Below are 22013 nucleotides of genomic sequence, written 5' to 3'. Positions count from 1 at the left end.
TTCTAAGCCCTCATTATGACTGATGCCTTCATCAAGTAGCGGCGGTGACAACTTGCATTATGACCTTATCACCACGTTTCCTTGTTGTAAAGTCAAATGTGAATTCAGAGCTAGCGCAATTATCTTAGCACATCTGGACACCCTATCTTTTTCTCTTTCCTTAAAAAAATGTCTAGGGAATCTCCCATGAGGAAAATGTATTCCACAATAATATTAGAAGTGGTTACAGGATAAATTGAAATACAAGCATTCTATAAGTCAAGAGAATTTATCTAAAAATCAAAATTATGTAACAGCTAAATTAATAGGTGAATATACTGAGAAGAATTCTTCATTGGAGAAAAAAGGTTTTTAGTCTCTTAAGTGCCAACATTCTTTAGAGAATTTAATTTTTTTTTCATTTTAACTCAATTCACTGGCAACATCACTCACTCATTAAATTAATATTATTTATCCATTTAAATGGGTTGGGGGCAGGCATAAAAAATGAGTTGGGATGGTAGTTCATGGTTATAAATCCAGTACTTGGGAGGCTGCAGTACTAGGACTAAGAGTTCTAGACCAGCTTGGGCTACACAGTGAGACACTGTCTAAGTAAAATAGAAGAAATAATAGTTTTTACTTCTAAAAGCTTCCAATCTATAAAGCAAAAATAAGATTAACCCTTAAACAACCATGAAAAACTAGAATACTCCTGAAAAACATAATCAAGTAGTTTGAAAAGTAGTCAAGAGAGCTGGGGATAATAAGGCTTGCTGTGATCCCAGCACTTGGGAGGCAGAAGCAGAACGATCACGGTTTGAGGCAAAATCACGAGACTGAAAAACAAACTGATAGCAAAAAGGACTTGGGTATGGCACAAGTGGTAAAACCCTTGCGTGGCATGTGTAAGGCCCTGAATTTAACGCCCAGTACCACACACACACAAAAAAATCCAATTTTATAATAAAAACTAAAATGTTTCAAGCTATGTTAAAATAAATGTAAGCAAATAAATTAGCACTAGTTCCAAAATACAAATAAGGAATTGACACAAGGAATGGTAGTTTTTTCAAAGTTCACAGTAACTCATCTTGGAAATCCACAGGTGCCTGAGTCTGGGGTCTAATTTCTCCCTAGTAAACATGGACATCTCCCAGCAAAACTACAACAAAAGCTACTTTCTCATTTATTGCTAAATGTCTCAGCGTAATGCCCTCCAACTTCATCCATGCTGTTACAAATAAGACGATCAAATTATTTTTCATGGTTGAATAGTATTCTGCTGTGTATAGGAGAGAAGATTTCAAGAAATACTATTATATAGTATGGAGACTATAGCTAATGGTGGTATACTGCATTCTTGGAAAATGTTAAGACAATAGATGACAATTGTTACCATCACAAAAATCAGTATGTGAGGTAATGCATAATTTGCTAGGTTTAACAATTTCATATATACACATATATATGTATATACACTGCAAAATACTATGCTGTATATGATAAATAACTAAATTTTATTTATCCATTTTTAAAAAGAAAAGACAGACAAAAAAGTGAAGGCCTCAAGGTTTACAATTTGAAGATAGCATTTTTCCAACCAACTGATATTTGTGTATTCTGCTTTGTATTTATATTACCTAAAGGCTAGAATCATAAATTCAATTCTGCAAATAGTTCTATTATATAACAATATGTGAGAGTAAATTTCATCAATTTTGTCACATTTTGACATTCTATTCTGACTTTTATATGTATCCATTTGTTGATATTTATTCTCTGTTCCATTTTAATCCCATAATATATATTATTATTGCAGTGATTTAAGACCCATCAATAAAACAGTTGATGTTTTAATAAAACGAGTTCTAAAAACTTGTTGATTTTCAAGTAAACATTAAAAGGTATTAATAGTAATCAATGATAGTGAAACCACACTTAGGTATAACTTTGTCCTTCCTAAATGTGGGAGAGAATGTGGCTAATACCTAGGAAATTCACCTTGTAGTCTTGCTTCTTTTATTGGTGACTTTGAATACAATTATAATTGAAAAATCAGAAGGTTATAATTTTCTTAAAAAGAAACCAAGTGTTTAAACTTTGAGCACATTGATGCACTAATAAACCAGCATCCAGGAGATCAGTGTCATGTAAGACTGAGATTAGTCTAACCAAATAACAGACACACACACGTATGTATATACACATAGGATATACATGTTTTAGAGAACTAGTACTTTTTTTTGAAGCTTTCATTGTCCTAATAATCCTAAATACATGAGGTATATTCTCATGAAAAAGAATCAAAATTCATAGTGACTTAATACCCACAATTTCAACATAGCTCTTAAATCAGTGAATTTTCACATTGTGTGATAAATTCTTTTAATATGTAAATGTTTCTTCCATATAGCAATTTGAGAATAAGTTTCATAAAAAACTTACATTTCTTGACTGACATGAAAAAAACTAAGGAAATTGAATTTGTTAACATTAAATTAATTGGAAAAGCATCTGCTTAAAAGAAATCCAATATAATTAGAAATTCATAACTATAATAAAAATCAAAATAAAATTGATAGATTAATTATACTCTACTTAGTTTACCATAAAGGAAGAAGGAAGCATTTACGTTCAGAGTACTTTCTTTTTTTTTTTTCCTTACCAGTTCCATACACTATTCCTGGGTTTCCAAGTATGGGTCTTAATTCATTTGTTCATTCCACTCATTCCCTCTAATACCGACATATGTAACATGACAGAATGGTAAGTCTAATGTTGCCAAACTTTCTTCCTACTTCATAAAATGAAATGAAACTTGAGAAATACTAAGTAGCAAAGTGTTCAAATAAGTAGTAATATGTATACATTCAGACTTCCTAACAGTGTTTTCCTTTAAGGGTGATAGATCAGTCTCAGATCTTTGATCAAAACTGAGATAGTTCAACACATTAGAAATGATTCCCTCCTTTGTGCTTGGCACTGGAGACTGCGTGGATTCTGGTTGATAACAACCATATGTGGTTCAGGAAATGTAGAAGCGGCAGGTTAGCTTGCCAAAGGATCGTTCTGATGGCAATCTGCCCACATACCAGCTACCTCTGCTCTGTGGCTCCTGGGAAACATGGCCAACCCAGGAAATTCCTAAGAATGAAGATTTAAAAGAAAGAAAAATAGTAGCAGTCCACTTCTTGACATTTTGAAGTGGCAGTGTGAGCTCCTGCAAACTGTTTTCTTCGTATATTGGAGTCCTGTCATATATCCAAATCATGCCACATAAGAGGACTATATTAATGAAAACAGAAAGTTCTCTTAACCGTTCAGAAATCTCGAAATTATATGCTAAGGAAATATATTAGTGTATCTAAATTTTCACCAAAACTTATTAGCATACAAAAGCACATATTTTAAAAAATAACTTACCTCCTTATAGGAAAAATTCTTACTTCCCGACATACATTTGTTCAGTCCAACTGGTTATTTTTAGGACCAGAACATTTTAAGTAGCCTATAAAAATAAAAAAGTTCATTCTTAGAATTCAGTATACAATCTATTAAGAGATGCATCACAAAATTAGAGGTCAGAATAAAATTCTGTTTTTTTAAAATTTTTATTTTGTTCATATGTGCATACAATGTTTGGGTTATTTCTCTCCGCTTCCCCCACCCTCTTCCTTACCCCCCTCCCTTCCCCCCCCTACCCCCTCACTACCGGGCAGAAACTATTTTGCCCTTATCTCTAATTTTGTTGAAGAAAGAGTATAAGCAATAATAGGAAGGACCAAGGGTTTTTGCTAGTTGAGATAAGGCTAGCTATACAGGGATTTGACTCACATTGATTTCCTGTGCATGTGTGTTACCTTCTAGGTTAATTCTTCTTGAACTAACCTTTTCTCTAGTTCCTGGTCCCCTTCTCCTATTGGCCTCAGCTGCTTTAAAGTATCTGCTTTAGTTTCTCTGTGCTGAGGGCAAAAAATGCTATCTAGTTTTTTAGGTGACTGAATAAAATTCTTTAAGCTATTTCAATATCTTGAATAAGACAATAAAATGTTGGAAGGAAAAAGGTATTATAGAAGGCAGGTATTAAATTTAACATTTTACTCTGGCTTCCCCAACCAAATTTGTATTCACTAATTGGATTTGAGGTACATTGAAATAATTCTCTATTTAGGCTCTGACTCTGCTAAAGAATAACTGATTTATCTTAGAATTAACTGAACACCAACACACTTTATTTACTTGTCCATAATGCTGTGAAGTCATTCACATTTCTCATGACCGATGATGAAAGGCTCCCACTGACAACCCAACTAACCAGTAACTCTATGCCACTGTTAGCAAGTAACCAGATTTCACTTCAACAAAAGCTTTCCTTAAAACAAATAGAAATTTCAAGTAACTGAAATTTTCAGATCTAAAATTGAAAATTCTTTGAATAATTTAATTTCACTAATTATATACTTTGTAATTTATGTATATTTATTATACTTGAATAAATTATAAAAAAAATTTAGAAAACAAAATAAAATAAATTTAGGCCCAAAAGCTAATGTTTTTGCATTTGGAAAAAGATGTAATTTGTTCAAAACAAAAAAAAAAGTATGTATTGGAACTGGAGGGTTAGTTCAGTGGTAGAACACTTGCCTAGCATGCCTGAGGCCCTGGATTTGAGCCCCAGCAGCACAAAACATATGCAGTGAAGATTGAATAGCTAACTATTAATTTTATGAAAATTATTCATCCTATTAAAGCCCAAAGAATCAATGGTGTGGAGCAAGTTCTGAAGTAATATTTATCTCACAGTTAATTCCAATCCTGTTTATTTTTTAACTGTACAATTTTGAGAAATAAGTATTTCTAAATGACTGTATATGGAAGAAAAATAGAATACGTTATTATATAGCCATTGATTCAATAGATATTTATTTCACCATTTTATTATGAGGTAGGAGTTGATTTAAGCAAAAAGAAAATTTATTATTCCATACATGCATGCAGATATTGAAAACTCAAATGTCAGTATCATATCAAGAAGTTTTAAATACATGCATTATGAGATGGTGAAATTATTTCAAGTTAGAGTTTATTTCAAAGTAGCAATTAGGCAGAAAACAATATCCTAGGGGAAGAAGTGTCAATGAACTCAAAGACCAGTATATTCAAAGACTCGCTTGTATGAATTTTTTTTCAGTGCTAGGCATGGAACCCAATGTCTCCTACATGTCAGCCATGTACTCTACTACTGAACAATATCCCCAGCATCTGAGCTCATGTTGAAATTACCATAATGAATAACAAGAATGAAGTTTGAGAAAGTAGGAAATCAAAATCTAAAAACTCAGCAGAAAAGGGAAAGTAATCAAAGACTACTGGACATTTTCAGATGAGGGTGTAGCTCAATAGTTGAGCATGTGCCAGGCCCTAAATTCAATCCCCAGCACTGCAGAAACACAAATGAAAAACAAAAGAGAAACGATGGAGTGGCAGAGGCTATCTACAAATGTCATGAGGACACAGCGATGGGATTTTGGAGAGGTGGAAAAAGGACTGCTCAGGAAGTGACACCAAGGAACTAAGAGAACATTATCTGTACTCCATTCTCTATGATTTAAGTCAAGTGGCAGGGAAATAGTCACTTCTTGAAAGATGGTGGAGAAGCAGTCATGAGGCTTCATTTGGAGAGAAGATAAGGGTAATACACAAAAGTAGTTGAAGATAAAGGGTTTTGTTGGTGAGGTCCAGAGAGCATAGGGAAAGAGTTTCAGGAGACAGTAAGAGTTGGAAGATTAGGATTATGGTCATAGTGATTGGGGGAGACTTGGTACTTGTGAGTTTTTTGTGGTGACTGACATAAAATGAGAAAGAGGATACAATGAATAGTCCTGATTTGCTCAAGACAGACAATGGTGATAAGGCCGTGAGTGTTAGTAGGAGCAAAGACATGGTTGTGAGGTCTTGCCAAGAGTGTTCAAGGGATTTGAATACCCACTTGACTATTGAGAATAGTGCTTTCTGACCTAGAAAAGATATATGAATCCCTTTAGATTTCTAAGATGGTTATTTTTAGGTGAACAGAAAGGCAGTGTTTCTCTCTTGACCACCACCATTGCTAGCCTGTAGAAAAAAGGACATATATCATGTGTGGGCTTTCTTGTGACTTACATAATGCTGTGAAATAAAGGCATAAAATATGGCTGGGTAGCCATTTACTTGGGATGGTCAGGGAAGTCTGAATTGGTAATATTTTATGAGATATCTGAAGGAAGAAACCATGTGGATATCTTGAAAAAGACTTATCTAGACGATAAGGAAAATAAATAAAAATGCTCTACAGAAAAATCATGCACAGAATAATCTAAAAACAGTGATAGAGTCAACAAGAAATGGGTGAGGAAAGAGTGACAGGAGAGAGGTAAAGATGCACAATATAATGAGGTTATACCTATAAATCAAATTTCAACCAATAAGAAAATAAACCACAAGTATTAGCAAGACATGTCATAAGTGAAATTTCCTCATTTATAATAATGCACTGGTTAAATCAAAATTATATATAAAATATATATATGTATATATACATATTTATATATAAACAGCTATGGACAATGTAATTAAAACAGCTTACTTATACAATGCAGGCTTCACTATTTCATATACTTCTGTATCAAACTGACTCCCAAATAAAACATCATTTTGGTCCAAAAATATTATAATATACAGAGTATTATTCACTTCAATGGTAACTGTGATTAAAATATACTTGTTCGACAGAATAGAAATATTCATATTCTCTGGTAATGAAGAGACTTCTGGCACAGATGAGGTTTCCCACCTATCTTTGGGAAGATTGTTTGAGCCAACCAGGCACCTGCAGATAGAAAATAAATGATCCAACCTGACAGCTCTTTTTTTCAATTCACACCATATAATTTTTCTTCAAAAAAAAAAAAAATCTGTCAAAAGAGGCTCCATTAGTGTCAGGTATAGATTCCTAACAAGCATATTTTTAACTTGCTCTAAAATGATAGTGAGAAGTAAAACTTAAATGGGAAATTCCTATTGCAAATAGAGTATAATTCTTTATCTTATCTATTTCTTTTCTTTGATCCTGGTGTTCTCCTGGAAACTCTAAAGGAATTGTGACTTTGACAAATATGATGTCAGCTAGCTCCTACGGGGATGTACTAAGAACTAATAAAGCATTCTACTTTCTGCTGTACCTGTTTTCATTACGCAGTGATTTACTAGGAGTTAGTAGAATTGAAACTGACCCTTGCTATTTTCTTTAAAAAACAACTGGGAATTTATTGGAAAGAATTTAAAGTCTTATTAATATTGCTAGAAAAGTTCATTTCAAATTTTAAATATCTCCTGCTCTCTTTTTCTCTTCTTCCTTCCCTCCAACAATTCTGTTTCTCATGAAAATATGGCAAGATGAGGTAATTTGGACAATAGATATGAAAAAGTTAAAAATAAACTGAGACTTAATTTCACATAACAGACAGAATTTTAAATTATTTTGATTAGAATGAGTAAATGTATTATATTTCTAATAACTTTAATATATATTGTCCTGAATATTTAATGTCTATTAAAAGTGTGTAGATTTAGGTAATTTAAAGGATTTTATCTTTAAACCTGCAGTTTGCATATTTTATTAATTGATTAGTATTTTAAACTACTTATAAACATATCTAACATATCAGGAAATATTTTAAATAAAAATTAGACCTGCAAATAAACATAACTTCTATGGGACTGAAACTTAGAATTTTTGCAACCGTATCCACAATGGATAAAACAGTACTTGGCATGGATTAGAATTTAAAATATGTAATGAATATATATTTTAAGTGAATGACTCTTTTGGAATCAATACTGGAGTAAATGAACTAACGTGCTCCCATCACTTTTCCTATTTTTCTGAGGGAGTCAGCAAGTAATTAATGATTGCAATATGATGAAATGAGTATAATGATGGTATATATGCTGAATGCTTGGGAAGAATGGAGATCAGAATTCAAATCAGATGGCAGGAGTGTTTGTGGTTCTAAGTCTAAGAGCAGATTCAAGATGTCTGGTAAAGTTTTGGAGGTTCACATCAGAGGGTGATACACATCCATTATGAACCAGGGTACATTGCTCAGCAAGCACATGTTCACTTTTATAAGGTTGGAAAAATATTTAGGTTGGCAAAAAGTTGGTGGTTTCTGAAATATGAGGAAAAAACAGGCAAATCAGAAATTATAAATATTTGCCTAAATGTGTATTAAATTTAACCTCTCAACCTTATAAACTGCTAAATGGAAACCTTTCAGAGAGGTAAGATTTTTTTCCTTTAAAAAATCCCCAAATATGCAATGATAATTATTGAAAAAAATCACAGAAATGTAGTGAGACAAAACTTATATAGACTTTTCCACATTTTAAAAAAAGACATTATGTAATAAAGGTTGATGCTATTTATTTTTTATTATAATTATTACCACAGATTAATTGTACAAATTAATAGGATTCACTTTGATATTTCCATCAAAGTGCAGTTTAATACACTTGAAAACTATAGAATGAGGCCACAAAATCAAAGAAATGACACCCAGGCTTTAGAACACCTAAAGTGTATACTAGCTCTAATGTAACTAAAAATAAGTATAATTTGATGAAACTATTCATGTGGGAGCTATCCTTGAAGCAACTCAAACCCAAATTGTTTGATTTTTCTCTGATTTCAAATGGGGTCCTGAAACAAAAGGCTTTGATTTATTTTACATTCAAGATAACAAAAAATGTATAAAGAGAAAATTCATGTATTTACCCTTAGTTTAAGATGTGTTACATGAATATTGTCTTAAAGAAACTTCCTAGTGTCTTTTCAGCAGACTTTAAATCAGCCTGACAAGTTTCATAGGACAGTTTTGGGTCTGGAAAAGGTCATGAAGGAAGCCCCAATGATAACAGCTAATTCCTAAAGACTTTAAAAAAATTACACTAGAACAAATTTCCCTTTAAATAATAAACACAAATTTTATAAACTCTTATAGAATTCATCAGCTGTAATTTAATTCCTTAAATTGACATATATGATACTATCTTTTAAATTTTCATTTGTATGTATTTTATAGCACATACACATTATTTCCATGCATGTGAACCTTATAAAATATACACTATTATACATGCATAATGCCTACACATGCACACGTGTATGCTTGAACACACCCACGTACACACACACAATACTCTTTGAAGAAAACTTACTTGCATGTATTTTGTAATGATTTTAATTAGATAAACTTTCAATTATATTCACTCCAGTGTTTATTATCAGCACCATTTCTAGAATTCCTATTTCCATCAGAATATGTGTGATCCATTCTAAACATTTTAATTTCTTATTCTCAATATATAGGACTCATAAAACCTGAATTTTCATTCTAGATCTTAGTAATAGTCTAAACATTATTGCAACAAATAATCTTGAGTTCCTTAATATTTGTGACACTTCTTATTGTGCAGTTATTTTGCACATGGATTTGTTATTTTTCTTCTTGAAAAATTATGTATAAAATATTGGGTCTCCTTACACAAGCCACTTGATTCTAATTATATTACATATTAGTCTTTATTTTTAAGAGCATCAGCTATGATAGACTTATTATGCCATCTAAATCAAAAGAATTCAATTTTGCTAGTAAAATAGTAAAAAAAATCATAGGAAGAATAATGTATAATAAACTATAAAGTATAAGAACACTCACTCAAACAAATTTTTATGAATGTAAAGCTATAGATCAATAGATCTTTGTGAATAAATGCAGTGAATTAGCTATTGTTTTCTTCCATGGTCTTACGTATTTCACCAAAGGGCTTTTATTCTTCCAATTATTTAAGAGAGTGGTATTTTCTTTCCTCTTAAATTGGATGGCAACATGCACAGTTTTATACTTAAAGTAATAGATAAAACTGTGTTTATTGAGTCAATTTGTGACAGAGAGATCTAGAATTATATTCTGTGTTCTCAAATATGTGCTTACGATACGTGAAGACAAATCAGTAAATCTGATACGAAGTTTTCTACATTCAAATGCATGTTCTGTAGCTTTTTTTTTTGTAGAGTCAGAACACAAAAAAATTTATTTATTACCTGTGTCATCCTTCTCATATTGTCATCTTCTATAAATCAAGGGCATTACAAATGTCTTTCTCATTAGCACTGTTGTAGGATAAAACTAGACCTGGCCCTTGTTTTAGACGACACATGATCTTTCTCATGTGTAGAATCTAAAAAAGTTGATCTCATACAAGTTGAGAGTAAAATGGTGGTTACCAGAGGCTGGGGAAAAGAGGAGGGAAGAAGGAATGAGGAAAGTCTGACCAGTGGGGACTGAGTTATAGTTAGATAGAAGCAAGAGGTTCTAATGAGCTACTGCAGAGTGCGGTGACTATAAACAATAATATTCTACACATTAAAGAAAGCTACAAGAACTGCTTTTGAGAATATTCACCATAGAGCAATGATAAATGTTTAAAGAGACAGATATGTTTAAGCTGATGTAAATATTATACATGTGTCCATGTATTAAAACATCACATTTTTCCATTTTTATGCACAATTTTTATGTTTTTAAGTATCAGTTATAAATAAATTTAAGCGAATATTGTGGTGCTGGGGTTGTGTATCAGTGGCAGAGCATTGGCCTAGCAGGTGCAAGGCCCTAGGTTTAATCCCCAGCACCACAAAAACAAAAACAAAACAAAACAAAAACCCCCTAACACTAATAATGTCTCTTGTTTTTATTGTTGTGCTGGGTGGGGGTACACTGTAGTATTTACAAAGGTTCTTACAATGTACAAATAAGTCATACTTGAATTCATCCCCTCCACTGCTTTCTTTCATCCTCCCTCCCCTGATTCCTGAAACTGTTTCAACAGGTATCATTTTTGCATTTACATGCACATGTATACATTATTAGCACTATATTTATCCTCCTACCCCCTTTCCCCACCACTTCCCTCCTCTCACCAATGCCAACCCCCACCCAGAACCTGTTCTCTCTTCTGTTCACTGATTTTGTAGAAGAAAAAACATAAAAGATAGAAAGAGAACATGGCATTTTTGCTGGTTCGAGATAGAGATAGTTACCAAGGGAGTTTCCTCGTGTTGTTTCTATGCATGTATGTATTACAACCCCAATTGTTTCATCTCTACCAGTCTTCTTCACTCCTCCCTCGTCTACTTTCCATGGTGGCCCCAGCCAGTTTAAGGTTTCTATATTCATTCCCGTACTGTGAGAACACCAACCACATTCAAGTTTTTGGTTTCCTTCTCTTGTCCTATCCCTCCTGTGTGTGGCCTCTCCTTAGTGTGGCCCATGTCCCATAATACTGCTGCATTTTTTAGGTCTATAATCCACACATATGAGGGAGAACATGCAGCTTTTGGCCTTTTGAGCTTGACTAACTTCGCTTAAGATGATGTTCTCCAGCTCCATCCACTTACCTGCGAATGAAAAAAATTCATTGTTTGTGGCTGAGTAAAATTCCATTGTGCATAAACACCACATTTTCTTAATCCATTCATCAGTAGTGGGACATCTAGGCTTTTTCCATAGCTTAGTGATTGCAAATAATGCTGCAATAAACATGGGTGTGTAAGTGCCTTTGTGGTAACCTGACTCACATTCCTTCAGGTATATCCCTAGGAATGGTATTGCTGGATCATATGGCAGGTCTGTTTTTTTTTTTAAGGAGACTCAATACTGTTTTTCATGTGGTTGCACTAGCTTGCATTCCCACCAGCAATGTATGAGGGTTCCTTTTTCCCCACATTCTTGACAACATTTGTTGTTTGTGTTCTTGTTGGTAGCTATTCTAACAGGAGTGAGGTAGAATCTCAGTGTGGTTTTGATGTGTATTTCCTTTATGGCCAGTAATGGTGAACATTTTGTCATGTGCTTTTTAGCCATTTGAACTTCTTCCTTTGAAAAAGTTCTGTTCACTTCTTCATTGGGTCATTAAGCTTTTTGGGGATTTTAGTTTTTTGAGCTCCCTGTATATTCTGGTTATCAGTCCCATGTCTGATGTATAGCTAGCAAAGATTTTCTCTTGTTTTGTTTTGTGGGTGCCTCTTCAATTTAGAGACCATGTGCGTGTGTGTGTGTGTGTATGTGCAGCTTTCTTTCTTTTTCTTTAAAAAAAGACATTTTGATAGCTTGATAGCTATAAAAACTCTAGAATTAACTAAATGAGTTTGTCTAGTTTTACAATTAAAAAGCTTAATTTTTAATTAAGGTAGAAAATATAATAATCTATGGTATAATTCTCTGGAAACATTAAAAATGGACATATTATAAATATCTGTGTAGAAAGATTAGACTTCCCACATTATAGACCTTATACTGAGCAATTTGACTTGCCTTGGGCAATGACACCTGATTTCAAGTAACCTGTACCACATCTAAGCAGAAACTAAGAACCAGCACATGGTTCTGCCATTGCTGTTTTCTTCCTGCCTTAAAATCAGTATGTCTCAGATCAAGAGCACTGCTTCATTTTAGAACGGTGGCACAGAGCCTATGAAGTCACATGGTGAATACAGAACATATGCAATGTAATCTTTGCTGTGGTGGTCATTCATAGTATAGTCAAACTGATGGAACAATATAATAGAAAGTTCACAGAAGCAAAAAATGTAGAAAAAACAGCCTGTCAGAGTTGATTCTCACTTTTGCTCAGTCAAGCAATGCCTTGTTTAGAAAGGACTCGTTTTGTGTCCTGCAGGAATTTCAGGAAACTACCATCTAAGATTTGGTCAGACAGACATTTTTCTAAGTAAAAGCTGGTTTGGAGACCGGGAATGTAGCTTCATGGTAGTTCTTGCCTTGCTTGCATGAGGCCTTGGGTTCTTCCATCCCTTGGACCACAGACATACATAGATATGTAAATAAATACATAAATAAATAAAATGAACTATTTTCCCTGAATAGAAAAAAAAAGGGAAAGTGCCGGGTGCCAGTGACTCATGCCTGTAATCCTAGCTACTTAGGAGGCAGAGATTAGGAGGATAGTGGTTCAAAGCCAGCCAGGGCAAATAGTTCTGGAGATCCTATCTTGAATAAATCTTTCACAAAAAAGGGCTGATGGAGTGGCTCAAGATGTAGACCCTGAGTTCAGCCCTAATACCACAAAAATAAAAAATAAAAAAAAGAAAGGGAGAAATGTAGCATTAATGGAAAAAACTGATTTGTTTTAATTTCATGATAAACCCATCATAGTACTCCAGGACTATGAAGGATAAGTAAGTTAACTGAGGAAAATATTATCTGGAGAAATTTAGTGTTTGCTATGAATAATTTTCTATTATCTATTCTGTCTGGTGGAATTGAATCAGCAACTCAATCATCTTCAAAGAAGTAGTTAATCTGACCAAAATAAAATTTCAAAACACTCCAAAACATCCTTTTAAGTGGAAATTTAAAGATATATAAAGATAAATGGTGGATTTACCAGCTGACTGACCAGGTATAATATGTAAATGCAGATGATTAGGCTGGAGAGGACATGATATCTCCTCTACTATTTTAACTTGAAAACCATCAATGTAGACACAAGCTCTATGGAAAAAAGACTCAAGATATAAAAGTGCACCCACTTTCTTTTTCTCCTTGTATGATTTGCACAATGACAATAGCAAGATAAGTTCTATTTTTAAAATAGCATCTATGATGTCATTAAATAAAAATATCGAAACAAATAATGAAAAATCAATCTAAATTGTCTCTGCTAAAACTGAACTTTTAGTAGTTTATTCTCTCTTTAAGCAATTATGTAAGCAATATTTGGTGACTAAGTCTTTCTCAGATACCATCCTCTAATAATAATAATAACAACAATATTACCAGATGAAAATGATAAATGCAATCAACCATCTCTTCTTGTTCTAAATAATTAAATTTAGCAATTATTTCAGGAGGTTTATGGTTAAGAATACCTTCACAAATTTTTGTACAAGAACTTCTCTTAATTACATTTAAATAGCTAACCTTGTTATGTATATCTTACATTACGTTATTTTGATGCTATATAAATTTAATCACAAATTTACCCAATAATCTAATTATTAATTTAAATATAAATAAAACTCTATAGCTAACTCCCTCTCACAATTTATCGTTTAGGTATGTTCATAGTATTTATATTTTTTCTTTTTCTTTTTGTAATGTTTGCTCTTCTAACTTTTTCTTATTCCTTTTGCTTTTTATTATCTTCAATTTTCTCATTTAATTTTGAAAAAAGTCAACCCCAGTTCCAACAAAAACAAAATAAAAAATAAATTTGAGAAAAGTCAACTTAGATAACATTGTTCAAATTATAGATCATTATCCTAATTTATATAAACTTTTAGCATCATTGTAACCAAGTTAAACACTGATATATAAGGAGCTACTTGTGGATAAATCAATATTTTAAAGAATAATAATTTTAAATCTTTGAATGAGAAAAGGTCTTATTTCAAAGCACACAGAATGAAGTTACACAAAGTAAAAATCCAGTAACTTAGTAATACAAAAGCCACTCCTTTGCTTTTGAATTATATAAAGTACATCCCCACCCTATCAAGTCTCAAGTCATTAGCAAGATAAAAGAATTGCTCTGAATCTTTATATTACAAATTATGCTTAGACACACTGGTAGAGAGAGAGGGAGAGAGAGAGTGTTACCATTTAGGAGCTCCTGTGAATCTTCTTTCCTCTTACTTGCTGATGATTTTTTTATAAAGTAGATTTTTTAATCTTCCAGAATCTTGTTCTTTTACTTTAAAACTTTAATCCAGAAGAAAAAATTTTTTTGTCAAACTGCAAGTGGTCAAGTAAAATAAAGAACAAGGAGTTGTTGTAGGGTGCCCAAAATTAAGCTGATTAAACTGCAGGATCTGCAGTGTGTCAAAAACCTTTTTGCTGCCTCACATTTTCTAAAAATGGAAAAGGTGAAGCTTTCACAAGTAGCAGGCTCCAAATAAACAGTACGCCCAGCACAAAGCTCATGATACCAGCAAAACCATTTTTTTTCACACATTAGGAGATTCTGCTATTAGCTTATTGCCCATCTTCCTAATGGGACATTTCTCCATATTAATGTGAGATTTAGCTTATGAACCCTAAAAACTCTTTGCATCCCTCAGGCTACATTTGTCCCAAAGAGGCACTAGTCACATGCAGCCTTAAGGGACTTTTCTATGAAACTTAGGGAAATAATATATGGATTCTTTCCTTGGAAGAGAAAAAGACAATAACAAAACAAAACTGGGTCACTGAAGGCGATTGTTAATACAATATGGGAGTCCTTTTACATTTTCCTCTTCATTTAATTTTCTTAGTTTTACCTTCTGATTTTTAGGTATAAGTTTTATGTATAGAAATTTAAATCTGGACTCCATGATATGTACTCATGAAGTTACACCTCAGGGGCAGCATAATCTATTCAGCTTTGCTCTCCCACCCAATCGAGATGGTAAAGGTAACAGGCTAGTATTTTCATTTTCAAGATTTTTTTTGAGTAGAGATTTATCATCAGATAGTTTTGTTTTTAGTTTCAACATAATGACATTTTTCTTTACCTAAATATCAACATTTTTCAGCTAAAATATTAAAAACAAATGTATTACTTAATAGGTTCAATTCTTTATTTTTCTTGGATCTACTCTTCCTATTCTAAAATTCTCAGTACATTTCACATTCACTATACTTGACTACTCCTTGTCTCAACATATTTCATCAGTTGTTATGGTCGCTGAGATGCCAATAAATTATTTAACTAAAATAAATGTTCTCTGGTGGACGGCATTTCTTAGGATGAACTCCATGAAAATGCAACTACTACAGGAAAGCTTGAAACTTTAAGATTTTATTGAAAATATCACAATAGTGATTTAGAAAGATATGTTTGTTTTTTGCAATTCAATTGATCCAGAAGTATTTGCTGCATTTTTATACATGAAAGAAGTAGAATATGAATGATGAAATAAAACTGAAAAAACAAAGCCCCTCAAATCATGAAATGCTTTTTAGGTCACTCTGAGTCTCCATTTCTTCATTTATTTAAATAATAAGCAATAACCATTTCTTAGGTTATTTGAATTGCTGTTTTAAACATATAAAATAAGGAAAAATTTTTGCAATGTATATATTCTTATTGAACACCATGATTTCTTAGTCTTCTTAGTGTTAATATCAAATTATCAAATTTATAGGCATTATCAACATAGTTTAAACTGGGAAATCATTAAAAACTCCATACATATTTGTAACTTATATTTTGCATGTGCTTAAAGTTTTGCTTTGAGCTTCACATGAGAGACTTGTAAAAATGTCTTTTGGTCATGACAAGCTATTTTGAAAAGATCACAGCTTAATTTGATCACTGAGATCAAATTAAGAAAAAAGAAAATGAACCAAAAAATAAGCTATTAAAAACACTTTACACACATTTACCATTCCTCCACAAATTATGCATGTTTCAGTACCATTTTAGGTTTCTATATTGTCCTTTCTTAATGTAATTTTTAACATTTGTAATTCTCTTGGATTTAGTGTTCTTACAAAAGACATAAATGCTTTACATGCAATATGCACAGTATTAGAGCATTCTGAGTTTCTCTGCATAGTCACTATAGTCACTCTTGCCAGTGAGTTTGTCTGCATGGTTATTTTCTCCAGTGAGTTTTGTACCTTCTGATGTTCTGTTCTGTTCTTTTTTTTTTCAGTTTTCCATTGTGTGGTTAATAAATTGCCATCAACTAGTGCCTTCAAATACCACACATTTATTATAATAGTTCTCATGGGTCAAGATTCTAGGCAGACGTCAACTGGATCCTCTGCTCAGGTTTCCATAGGGTTGAAATCAACATGTCAGTTGGGCAATTGCCCCTAGCTGTTCCTGTGGACGGTGCTCAGGTGGTTGTTATGTGGGTGCCATGACAGGCCCCTTACAACGTGATCATCCATGTCTTCAGGACCAGCAGAAGATCTCTCATACTCCAAAATTTTTCCTTCAAGAAGGAGATAGTCTAATAACACACAAGATAATCTCTCTTTTGATGAACTAAAGTTAATGTATCAGAACCTTTATTTCCTTCACAAAATCCCTTCACCTATTTATATAGCCATCATACAGTCTTGCCCCACTCAAAGGAGTGAATGTGGAACATAAATACCAATAGTGTATATGGAGGAGGGAATGATCTTAAAATCTTGCTTAACATAGTCAGGTTATCAGATATAATATCAGGTAATATTACCCAATATTATGTCTAATGAAATATTTTAATTTAAGGTAAACAATAAATCTGTTATGATATTTCAATTTCAGATAAACAATAAATGAATTTTAGTATGGAAATTACCCCAGGCTAGTCTTTGGAAGAGTCTAGTATTTGAAATGGGGTCAAAAGACCAAATGCTTATAGGGGGAAGGTGAGATACAAGTGTACAGAGGAGACCAGGTAGGACCTATGGCCAACTTGGGAGGTCATGACTCAACTAATGGGCACTGTGCCTGGCTGTGCTATGAGTACTTACAGGCTAAGTGGCCTTATTACTTTTCTTTTCCTTTTTATTTTTTATTATTTATTTACATGTGCATACATTGTTTGGGTCATTTCTCCACCCTGCCCCCCCCCACCCTTTCCCCCGCTCCCTCCCTCAGTTCCAGGCAGATCCTGTTCTGCCCTTATCACTAATTTTGTTGAAGAAAAGACACAAGCATAATAAGGAAGACAAAGTTTTTGCTAGTTGAGTTAAGGATAGCTATATAGAGAGATTCCCAGCATTGCTTTCATGTACCCATGTGTTACGACCCAAGTTGATTCAACTCTAACTGATCTTTACAATGGTTACTGATCCCCTTCTCATGCTAACTCTGTCCCTTTAAGTTTCTGTATTAACTCCTCTGGAGTGGGGACCTCAAATGCTTTCATGTTTTGGGTTTTCTACCTATTCCTATATCTCCCATATGTGCTCTCCCCTTGTCATGTGATCCAAGTCCAACCACATTGCTACATTTGCCCTAGATCTAAAGTCTGCATATGAGGGAGAGCATATGATTTTTGGTCTTCCAAGCCTGGCTGACCTCGCTCAGAATGATGTTCTCCAGTTCCATCCATTCACCTGCAAATGATAAGATTTCATTCTCTTCATGGCTGAGTAAAATTCCATTGTGTACAAGTACATTTTCTTGATTCATTCATCAATAGTGGGGCATCTTGGCTGTTTCCATAACTTGGCTATTGTGAATAGTGCTGCAATAAACATGGGTGTGCAGGTGCCTCTGGAGTAACCTGTCTTGCATTCTTTTGGGTATATCCCCAGGAGTGGGATTGCTGGATCATATGGCAGATCTATGTTTAGAGTTTTAAGAAGTCTCCAAATTTTTTCCAGAGTGGTTGCACCAGCATTCCCACCAGCAGTGGACTAAGGTTCTTTTTTCCCCACATCCTTGCCAACATATGTTGTTGGTGGTGTTTTTGATGATGACTATTCTAACAGGGGTGAGGTGGAATCTTAGTGAGGTTTTGATTTGCATTTCCTTTATGTCTAGAGATGGTGAGCATTTTTTCATGGGTTTTTTTGCCTTTGAATTTCTTCTTTTGAAAAAGTTCTGTTTAGTTCAGTTGCCCATTTCTTAATTGGTTCATTGATTTTTAGGAGAGTTTAGTTTCTTAAATTCCCTGTATATTCTGGTTATCAGTCCCTTGTCTGATGTATAGCTGGCAAATATTTTCTCCCACTCTGTAGGTGGTCTCCTCAATTTAAATACCATTTCTTTTGTTGTGCAGAAGCTTTTAAATTTTATGAAGTCCCATTTGTCCATCCTTTCTCTTAGTTGCTGGGCTGCTGGGGTTCTACTGAGGAAGTCTTAATCAACATAGACAAGTACTTATCAATACTAATACTGAATGTTAATGTACTAAATTCCCCCATCAAAAGACACTGATTGGCAAATTGGATTAAAAAGGAAGATCCAACAATCTTCTGCCAACAGGAGACCCACTTCATCGACAGAAATAAGCACTGGCTGAGAGTGAAAGTCTGGAAGAAGATTTACCAAGCTAATGGTCCCCAAAAACAGATGGGTAGCAATACTTATCTCACACAAAGTAGACTTCAAACCTACGTTGATCAAACGAGATAAAGACGGACATTCCACACTAATAAAAGGGAAAATATACCAAAAGGAAATAACAATTATCAACCTGTATGCACCCAACATCAATTCACCCAATTTCATCAATCATATTCTGAAGGACCTAAAAACATATATAAACTCCAACACAGTGGTAGTGGGAGACCTTAATACTCCCCTATCACCAATAGATAGGTCATTCAAACAAAAAAATCAATAAAGAAATTCTAGAACTAAATCACATCAAAGATCAAATGGACCTAGTTGATGTCTACAGAATATTTCATCCAACTTCCAAACAATATACATTCTTCTCAGCAGCCCATGGAACCTTCTCCAAAGCTGATCATATCTTAGGGCACAAAGGAAGTCTCAGAAAATATAAGAAAATAGAAATAATCCCATGTATTCTGTCTGACCACAATGCATTAAAACTAGAAATCAACAATAAAAACAGCAGTAAAAAACTCACGAACAATTGGAAGCTGAACAACACTTTGCTCAATGATCAATGGTCATTGATGAAATAAAAGAGGAAATTAAAAGGTTCCTGGAAGTTAATGAAAATGAAAACATGACCTACCAGAACCTATGGGACACAGCAAAGGCAGTCCTAAGAGGAAAGTTTATTGCCATGAGTACATATATTAAAAGAACAGAAAGATCTCAAATCAATGACCTAATACTACAGCTCAAACTCCTAGAAAAACAAGAATAAGCAAATCCCAAAACAACCAGGAGGAAAGAAATAATTAAAATAAGGGCTGAAATCAATGAAATAGAAACAAAAATATCATACAAAGAATCAATGACGTTCTGTTCTTACTCACTAATATTTCCTTTTTGATTTCTAGAACTCCCTCTAACATTTCTTATAACGCCAGTCTGGTGGAGATGTACTCTTTCAACTTCTGTCTGTGAATGTCTATTTCCCTTCATTTCTAAATGATAGCTTTGCTGGGTACAGTATTATTGGTTGGCAACTTTTTGTTCCTTAAATATTATGAAAATTTCATGTTAAATTCTCCTGGGTTTTGGGGTTTCTTGTGAAAAGTCCACTGTAAGAATTTGGACACCCTATGTGGTATTTACTTTCTTATTTTTTCTCTTGCTTTCTTCTTGCTGATCTTCTCTATCTTTTACCTGTGAGAGCTATAAGCTGTCTTAGGATAGAGTAGGTGGTGTTAAATCTGAATGGTGACCTCTGACTTTCTTGTATTTGAGGTTCAGGGAGTTTTCTGCTTTGATGTCATTGACATCATGCCCTTTGGCATTCAAGACACTCCTTGAACTCCAATTACCTGAATGTTTGCTCTTTTAATATGCTTCTAAAGTTTCTGTTGGCTTTCTTTATTCCTTCTCATTCTTTTTCTTTCTTCTCTTACAATTGTATATTTTCAAATAAACCGATTCTCAGCTCTCTGATTTACTCTTCTGTTTGATCTGTTCTGCTATTGATATTTTCTATTATATTTTTAAGTTCATCTAATGCATTGATTACATCAAGGATTTCTGCTTGATTTTTCAAATTGCTTCCATGTCTGTGCTGTTTCTCCATCAGAATATTAAAACTTTTTTCTATGTTTTTTCAAAGTTCATTAAGCTTCCTCAAAATAGCTTTTTAAAAATAATTCCCTATCATAGATTTCACACACACTGTTCTCTCTGGTGGGATTCTGACACCTCAGTTTTACCATAGGTGAGATCATCATTTCCTGAAAACTCTTTTTGTTTTTCTGATCGGACTGGATTTTGAACTCAGAGTTTCATTCTTGCAAAGCAGGTGCTTGAGCCTCCAGTCCATTTTGCTCTGGTTAGTTGGGAGATGGGATTTTATCAACTATTTTCTCAGGCTGATCTTGAACCACAATCCTCCTGATCTCAGCCTCCCAAGTAGTTAGGATTATAGGCATGAGCCACAGGTACCCAGCATTTCCTGAAAACTCTCAATACTTGATGTGTGATATTGTCCAGGCATTGAAGGATTAGTCATCTATTCCAATTTTCATGATCAAGGTTTGTTTGTTTGTCTTTGTAGAAATTCCAAGCATACTTTGAATACGTAGTCAGTTCTGTTGTTTCAGGACTACATGATTCTGTAAGTCCAAGTTTACCTCAAGTCTTATGTTGGCACTGTTACAGTACTACAGGCTGATCCAAGTCTTTGTTTATCTCAGACCCATGTATGATATTTTGTTCAGTCTATACCAGGGAAATATCTAGAAAGGATAGTCCATCTTCCTAAGCTTCTCCTTGGAGTTGGGGAGGCCCAGATGCCTCATCCACAGTCACTGCTGTGTCTGTTCAGATAAACTCAAAATTCTCCACTATTATAAATATGTGTAAAGCATTTATATCTTTAGTATGAAGACAAGTGTCCAAAATAAATAAAAATAATAACTAATCAATATGTTGAGAATAGGCAATATAGAAAGATGAGATAGCCAAAATTCATAATGTGGGAGGAATGGCAAGCAAGTAGTTTTTAATTAGTACTACTTTTTCTCTCTTTTTAAATTTTTTCTTACCTTTATGACCATGTTAAATTGCTGTCATTTGAGAAGAGCTTACTATGATCAAAATGCATTTTTCTAAGTCTCAAGGTAATTTCAAAACAAAATATATAATAGATGAGCCAAAATAATAAGCAAGGAATTAAAACACACTATTAGAGTAAATCACTTAACTACAAGGGCATCAGTACTCAAGATTACTTGATCTTTTTTCTTGAAAGACTCTATGCTATACACCTATATACCCAAAAGAATGTGTTCCAGGATGCAATAGAGCCACTTGCATGCCCATGTTGGTACAGCACTTTTCACAATAACCAAGCTTTGGAAACACTGTAG

The 22013-nt window shown here is 33.6% G+C and overlaps 1 protein-coding gene across 1 annotated transcript in view; it reads right to left on the bottom strand.

Annotated features, from left to right (window-relative positions):
* The window catches only part of Sema3a (semaphorin 3A), a 460497-nt gene that overhangs the window by 286836 nt on the left and 151648 nt on the right, over positions 1-22013 (bottom strand). Inside the window, exon 2 of the mRNA XM_074064863.1 lies at positions 3406-3490. The gene's annotated coding sequence lies outside the window, so the exon portion shown is untranslated. The remainder of the gene's footprint in view (positions 1-3405; positions 3491-22013) is intronic.

Source organism: Castor canadensis, chromosome 2 (assembly GCF_047511655.1).
Source record: "Castor canadensis chromosome 2, mCasCan1.hap1v2, whole genome shotgun sequence".
In the NCBI taxonomy this organism is placed as follows: domain Eukaryota; kingdom Metazoa; phylum Chordata; class Mammalia; order Rodentia; family Castoridae; genus Castor; species Castor canadensis.
Note: the sequence above shows the minus strand (reverse complement) of the source record. Positions and strands in the feature narration are given on the sequence as shown.